Source organism: Meriones unguiculatus, chromosome 3 (genome assembly GCF_030254825.1).
Source record: "Meriones unguiculatus strain TT.TT164.6M chromosome 3, Bangor_MerUng_6.1, whole genome shotgun sequence".
Lineage (NCBI taxonomy): Eukaryota > Metazoa > Chordata > Mammalia > Rodentia > Muridae > Meriones > Meriones unguiculatus.
Genome location: NC_083351.1, coordinates 22663179 through 22671072, shown reverse-complemented (window position 1 = coordinate 22671072; position 7894 = coordinate 22663179).

Genomic DNA, 7894 nt, shown 5'->3' with positions numbered 1-7894 from the left:
CACCCAGTACCCTGCCATCTAGAACCAGCAAAATTACCCAAGTCTCCAGGTTTAAACACGGAGCTACCAGCAAAGCCCTGATTCAGCTCCTAAGCCTGCTGGGCTCGGTCACAGCCTTTCCCTCTTTTCCAACACACTGGTCCTATAATCCTGGGTTCCATCTCTCTGCTGTCATCAGCAAACATAAACGTTGTCAGTTTGACGGGAAAGTTCGAGCGTCTTTTATTTGAAACACTTAAGACAAAAGTATTTCTGGCTTTGTATTTTTCCAGTACGGAAATATTTGCATATACAAGCACTCTGAAGATTGGGACCCAAATCCAAACGTAAGAATATTTTCTGTTTCATGCACTGTACAAACAGATAACCTGAAGCTTATTAACCAAATGTTTTAGTGTAACTGGACTTAAAAAAACAACAACATTCATTTATTGGCCTGGCAGTGGTGGCCCGTGCCTTTAATCCCATCACTCAGGAGGAAGAGGCAGGTGGATTTGTGAGTTAGAGACTAGCCTGGTCTACAGAGTGAGTCCCAGCACAGCCAGGGCTACACAGAGAAACCCTGTCTCGAAAACAGAAAAAAAAAAAAAACAAAAAAACAAAACAATGACAAAAACACATTGATTTTTAGTTTATGTTATGCATATGGGTGCTTTGTCTACGTGTATGTCTGCGCACCACATACATGTCTGGTCCTTGCAGAGAGCAGAACAGTGTGTTCAAGCACTTGGAAGTGCAGTTACAGATAGTTTTGAGGCACCATGTGGGTACTGAGAATCAGACCTCGGTAGAGCAGCCAGTGCTCGTAACCATAACCAGCTTTTGACTGGACTCATTCTCATGAGACCAGGCATAATTTTTTTTTCAGCCTCTGTCATTATATCAACTTGATGCTCAAAATGTTTTAGATTTTGGAGCATTTGGGGTTTGGCTTTAAGAATGCCCAAACTGTATATATTTGTTTGTTCCTAATTTTTTTTGTCTGTCTCTGCACCACCATGTGCTCTCCATATTGCTTTTCTTTAGCACATATCCCCCAACGCTTGGCCCAAAGCTGCCACATAAAATCTTGTTAAATGAATGTGTGAAAGAAGGAATGAAGTTGCTCAGCTTCTCTAAACCTTATCTGTAAATAAAGAAACATTTCAAATAAGCAGGGGCAGAAAAACTGGAAAGCATTTCAGTGCCCAGCCTTAAGCTATTGAAGACTATACTGGATAGTGCAGGTAGATATTAACTCTTTAGTCACTGTACGAACAGAGATCTGAGGGATTTCGGGGGGAAACTGAGGATGTCAGAGAAGGATACAGGAGCACCCAGGAAGCTAGGAGAAGCCATCAATAGCAATGTACTTCAGTGGCTTCATAATTTGAGTTAAGTGTCAGCCCCATCTGTCTCATGGGCAGACAGCTCTATCTAGCTGACTGAAAGAAGTAACGCACATCAGCTCCATGGAATGGAAGAGAAGGCTAGACTAAAGGAAGGGACTCCCTGGGAGCTCCGCACTGCTGCCTGTCACCGCTCCCTAGCCTCAAGAAGGGCGAAAACTCTTCACCATTGGGTTAGCTACTTTTGTCACTGCTGTGGCAAAAGGACACGGCAAGAAGCAACTTCAGGGAGGGAGAGTTTGCTTTAGCTTACTGTGTGAAAGGGCACAGTCCACCGTAGTAGTAGTAGAAAAACATGATGGCAGAAGCCAGAGGCTGTGGGTCTTCTGCTGTCAGGAAGCAGAGAATGAACAGAAAGAGCGAGGCGGGACTATAAGCCTCAAGGCCCGCCCCTCAGTCACCTACTTCCTCCAGCAAGGTCCCACCTCCTCACAGTCCTACAACCTTTCCAAACAGTACCACCAATTCACATTCAAACACAAACTACCAATTCCTGGTGTGTTGAGAATGAGGTCTATATGTTCAGTGAGCAGGACAGCAGTAGGAGAGGCTTTGCCTCTCTTGGATATTTCTCTTTAACTAAAGAATGTTGTCTGCTAACAATCCTTCCCCTGAAAGCCTGGCCTGACATACAATTACTGTTCAAGGCTCAAGGCCTTTCTTTCCATCCATGTTCTTCAAGTTCTCAACTATGTTGTTAGCTCTTCTTCCTCTTCTTCTTCTTCTTCTTCTTCTTCTTCTTCTTCTTCTTCTTCTTCTTCTTCTTCTTCTTCTTGTTACTATAACCAAATATCTACCAGAAACAGCATAAAGGAAAAAGAATTTATTTTGGCTCAAGGTTTTTATGAGTTTCGTTGATCCATGGTCACTTGGTCCCATGTGATTAGGTAGAACATCATGGTGGCAGGAACAGGGACTATTCTTCCATTCTGTTTGTTCTTTTGCCAACCCTGCAGAAACGTGAAAGGATAAAGCCATTTCTAGAGATAACAGGCCGCAGAAGAAGGTACCTTCTCCATGTGACTTGCCCAATGTTGCCCGACTAGAAAATGGACCACCAAGTGTAAATGACTCCTTCATTTGTTTGATTTTCTTCCCTTCAATGTAACGGCAGTTGTGTAACGAAGGTCATTGTGTCCAAGTGGCACCAGAGGTAAAGCCCAGAGACTCTGAATCCAACAAGGGCTCGGAGGGCTGAAGGCAGAGAAGAGAACCATGCTTGCTGTACTGACTCCCTGCCAGCGTGTAAACTGGGGAGGATTATTGGTGTTTAACAAGAGGGGGGGAGTGAACATATTAACGGAATGAATGAATGATCAAACAGGTTAGAAACAAACAACTGCACTTCCAAATGTCTTCTAGAGTTTCATAAAAAGAAAGACCATAGCAAACACACCCATCATTGTCATCATCATTGACCTTAAATATCTGTATTAGTCAAACTTGGCATCGCTGTAACAAAACCCTGACACAAACAACTTAAGGGAAGAAATGTTTGTTTTAGCTGATTTTAGTCGGTAGTTCTTAGCACTGCTGCTTTTGGGGTGTATCATGACACAGAACATCTTTGTGTCAGAGAGGGAGCAAAGGAGAGAGAGAAAGAGACCGGTGACCATCCCCCAGTGACTTACTTCCTCCATCTATGTCCCACCTCCTAACGTTTCCCCTATCTCCCAATGTCACTGTCTGAGGTCAAGCATGCTATAACAAAGTTTATGTAATTATTTGAACCTGAAGCCTGATAAATAGCATTGCCTGCCTGTGTCCCCTTCAAGTAGGGGACCCAATCCAGATCAATTACAAAAAATCCCTGGGGACCTGTGAGCAGAAGGCCTTACTCAGAAGACCTGATGATCTGTCTTTCCAAGGGCCTCAAGCTAACAAGGCCTCTTCCTCAGGAGAGTCAGGAGTGACCGTACCTGCCCTAGTTCCTGGACTTTGATCTCACATCTGACCTCCCTCTCACCCCTGCTCTCATCTGACAACTCCTGCTGGGTTGACCCCATCTCTGACCCCTGCCTGGCCTAGTTTTCAGCCTCACTGCTCCAGGCTGATCTCTCATCTCAGACAGCTCTAGGCAGGACCATATTCACACAAGCCACAGATATTAGGATCAAAACACCATCCTTTCTTACAAGGAAATGGCAAGTGGGATATTCAGATCAACAGAGACCCAACAGTAGAATTCAAGCAACTTAAGCCAATCTCAGTCTGTTCCTGTCTGCGGGATGTAGGCCCGTAACTACAGAGAGCTCTTAGCACTATTTGGAACCACATGAATTCATTCACTGAACAAATGATTCGTGTGTCTTGAGGGGGACATGCATGTGTGCATGCAAATACAGATGTGTGTGAAGGCCAGAAGTTGACATCAGTCTATCTTCCTCCATCACTCTTCTAAATTATCTTTTGAGACAGGGTCTCTTGGGGAATCTGGAGTTTCCTGTTAAATCAGGGGTTGGCTGGCCAACAAGGCAATGGGCGTCCACCTGTTTCCATCTTCCTCTATTGATGGGTTATTAATGTGCCACCATGCTGGAGAGCTTAAGACCCTCATACTTACCCAGGAAGCACTTTAACCATTGAGCTATCTCCCCGGCCCACTGAACAAATAATTTTTCAAGGAAAATTCCATGGCAACTTCTATGGTATCAGTGGGACCAAGAAAAAAAAAACAAAAACAAAAAAACAAGTCATTGTCTCCACCCACAGGAAGTCCCCCTGTTCCCAATTTAGCCATTGCATCCAGAGATGGTGTTTTTAGGATTGGGCACTTAACTGGGTGAAAGCAAAGAAAGGATGCCAGATCACACTTAGAGCTGGGATGTTTCTACCTGTGCCCATGTCTCCAGGCCCTTCAGATCCTGGATCAGCTGGTGGAGCCTGGGGGACTGGCTGATGCCTCAAAACAGCTTTTATAACTCCGATTTATCTAAGAACTAGATGTCTGGGTCCAGAGTGATGAGCAGCCTTCCAAGCAGGACTCAGCAGGGCTCAGGATCAGGGGTTGGGATATTTTGCTCTGCGCTTAGCCATGCTCAGACTTAATGTGTGAATCCTAGGCAACTCACACCCAGTCTCTAGACCACCTCTTCCTCAGCAGAGTTTGACAGGTGTTTGTAGAGTGAAGAAACAAATCTCTGTAAGCCCTCTGGTCTGCTATGGGAGTGTATGTTATGGAGACCTTTATGGAGAAAGAATGAAACTGGCCGAGAAGGAAAGATTGGTCCCATTTCTGGGGAACCCTGATCACACTCCTTATTGCTGCTACTGTGAGCACAGACCTCCACCACCTCCATTCTTGCTCTTCATCCCTTTTCTTCAACTCCCCCCTCCCCCATCTCTATCACCTTGTTCCAAACGTACTGTGGTAGGTTGAACTGCATGTCCAAATCGCGGTTATGGCCCAGTGCCTGTGAATGAGAACTCATTTGGTCAAGTCACAACAAGGCTGCACTGTATTCAGGTGAGTGAAGGAAAATTTGGACAGAGATACACAGAGAGAATGCCATGAGAAAACAGAAGCAGAGGTTGGACTGAGGTACCCGTGGGCCAAGGATGTCAGGAATTGCTGGAAGTCCCAGGAAATAAGAAGAAAGATTCAGGACAGAGGTCCCACTGAGCATCCAGATCTAAGATGCTAGGTTTTCAGATTCTGGCCTCCTAGATTGTGAGAAAACACTTCTGTGTTGGTTTAAGCCACCCAATCTGTGGTATCCCATTACAGCTGGAAGCTAAGGCTCCCATGGAAATCACCCCTTCTGATGCTTATTAATAGAGTCCCCAGCAGGCTCCAGGAGGCTGCTGCCATCTCCCAGAATGTGTGCTGAAGATGAGTCATCTGTGGATACAGGGAAGACTCCTGAAACCTACAAGATGAGTTCCCCACAAAGAAAGGAGGGAGCCCATCCACATGACTGATTAGCAGGCTGAGGGTACCATTGGGTGAGGATTCTTCCTCCTGGGACAGCCCAAGGTAAGCAGGTTCCATCACCATACAAGAATGTAGACCCCAAACTAGTACTCATCTCAAAGGGAATAAAAGTTCATTCTGGAACCAAGTAAGAGTGATCACAGTCCGTGAACACGAATTGGGGTTTTCCAAAATCCTATGCTATACTGTAGATGTTGTTACGTGAACTTGTTAATAGTTACAGAATGGAGAAGGCCATAGATCAAAGTATGCACCAAACACGCTGAGGAGGTGGGCATGAATAGGAGGTTACAGCCAAGGGGGAGAATTTCTGCTGTAGATTTCAGATGCTATTTGATGACATTCTTGGCATTCGGATTAGTGAAAGTTGTTGATCTGCAGTGAATACATTGTGAGCTTTTGATCATCACAAGGAAGCTAGGTTAGACACAGGTGCAGGCAATGAGTGGCTTTCAAAGGGACCAAGGGACTAAACTAAAAATAGCCCAGGATAATTTGGTTCTGGTCTGCCATGCTTTCATGTAAACTTTCTCAAAGTTTAGTCATTTGACTTTGTAGAAACCTTAATACAAGTGTGTCTTTTCTCTTTTCTCCCCCTCTTCCTCATTCTTGGAACCTGTTCAGAAGAATGTCACCTTCATTTCTTTCCACTCACTCTGTAAATACGTATGTACACATGGAATATATACACTGTGCTGAGCCCAGGTGGCTCTCTCTCTCTCTCACACACACACACACACACACACGCACGCACGCACGCACGCACGCGCACGCGCACGCGCACATGCACACACACATGCACACACACACCTGAGCATTAACAGTCAGCTGGAGTGGGCAGCCTGAGAGCAGCCTGATGGGTTCTCAGCATATACTCGGGAATCTGATAGTCTTGGCAGGACTCTAGCTCTGCCTCAGACTCCCGTGGAGATCTTGGACAAGCTACTGCCTCTCCCTGGGGCCTTGGCCCAGTGTGAGAATTAAGAAAGCTGATGTGTATAATCTTTAATTATTTTCATGACTGGAGAGCTGAATTAAAGAGGAGAGGACTTAGATGGAGCAGAAACTCTGTCCCATTCAGGGCTTCACCATCTCCTGCCACCCCCATTGGACCGCAGGCTGTGAGCAGCCTCAGGTGGTCTTAACCTCCCTTCACAAATGAGGGCCCTGAGGCCCAGGTATGTAAAATAACTTGTTCTGGTTCACAGGTAGATCCTGGGTGATCCTGGGTGCGAACTGAAGCTCTCTAGCACTGGGTCTTCCTTCCCTGGGAAACCTTTCTACAGAGCTTAGAGGGAACTGAGGGTAACCTGGGCTGGAGAGAAGGCCGGAGGCAGTCTGTGTAAGGCTACAGGCACACCTCCAGAACATGCATTTCCTGGACATGCGGTGTTCAGTTACCCGAGGCATCGGCGATGCTTACTGGAGGGTGTTCTGCACTCTGTCTTAGCAACTCTCTCAGTCCCAGCCAGGATCCGTGGAGTTGACCGCTCTTTGCCCCATTTTACAGATAGGGAAGCTGAGGTGCAAGGGCGCTGAGGAACGCCCCCACCGTCACACACCGACACTCGTCTGGAGGAAGCAGGGTACACATCTAGTCCACCCGCTCCTGGGACACTGCCATTAACCACTGTCCTATACTGAGGTGTCTTTAGGGGATGAGGGGTGGGCGAGTTGGGGTACCAGCTGGCGCAAACACCCACAACCACACGCCACCCTTTGGTGCCATGAGAGCATGAGTAATTTGACCTTCCAGGGAGAATGGCAGGATGGAGGCTGTTTAGCCCTGGGGCTGCTTGAGTCAACAACACCCAGTCTACAGCCCACTTCCTGAACACTCCTTGTGCCTGGGCTTTGAGAGCCTTTGAGCACAAAGAGCTCATTTCCTGTGGCCAGGAAGGACGGCACCAGTTCCTGAGGGCTGCTCATCTCCCTCATTAAGGCCCTCATAAAACTGCTTCAAGGGGCCTGACTTATGACTGCTCGGCTTGCCAAGCCCCTCTTCCATGAGGAGCCACTCTGGTAATTTGGTGCTAGGAGATGTGCAAGAGAAACTGGGTCCTTTGAGTCCAGGAATTATTTATGGTCCCAAGAAGAGAGAATGTCATTTGCAGAGATAACAAGCCCCCGCCACCGGCGAAACAGGCTGTTTAAATGTGCGACAGGGGTTGATGGCAGCTTCAGTGTTCCCAGTGCCAGGAAAGGAGGAGAGATCAGAACACGTGGGCTGTCTGTCCTGTGGGAAATCCTGCAGCAGATCTAGAAATAATCATATCTAGCAAGGATGGATTCTTACCTCCTGGGCTAGGCATGTATTCTTATGTATTATAATTAATTTTATGTATTAATTCTTCAGTGCTTCCAACATTCCTGTCCTGTCTTATTAGTGAGGAAACTGAGGCACAAACAGGTTATGTAACTTGCAGTAGATCACACAGCAGATGAGTGGCCAAGCAAGATGTTAACCCAGGTAGGCTTGCCTCTATGTTTGTGCCCTTAAGTACCAAATAGTCCTAGGATAGAAGGAAATTGGATTTTAAATCAGCCTGGTAAGATGAAACATTCATGCATA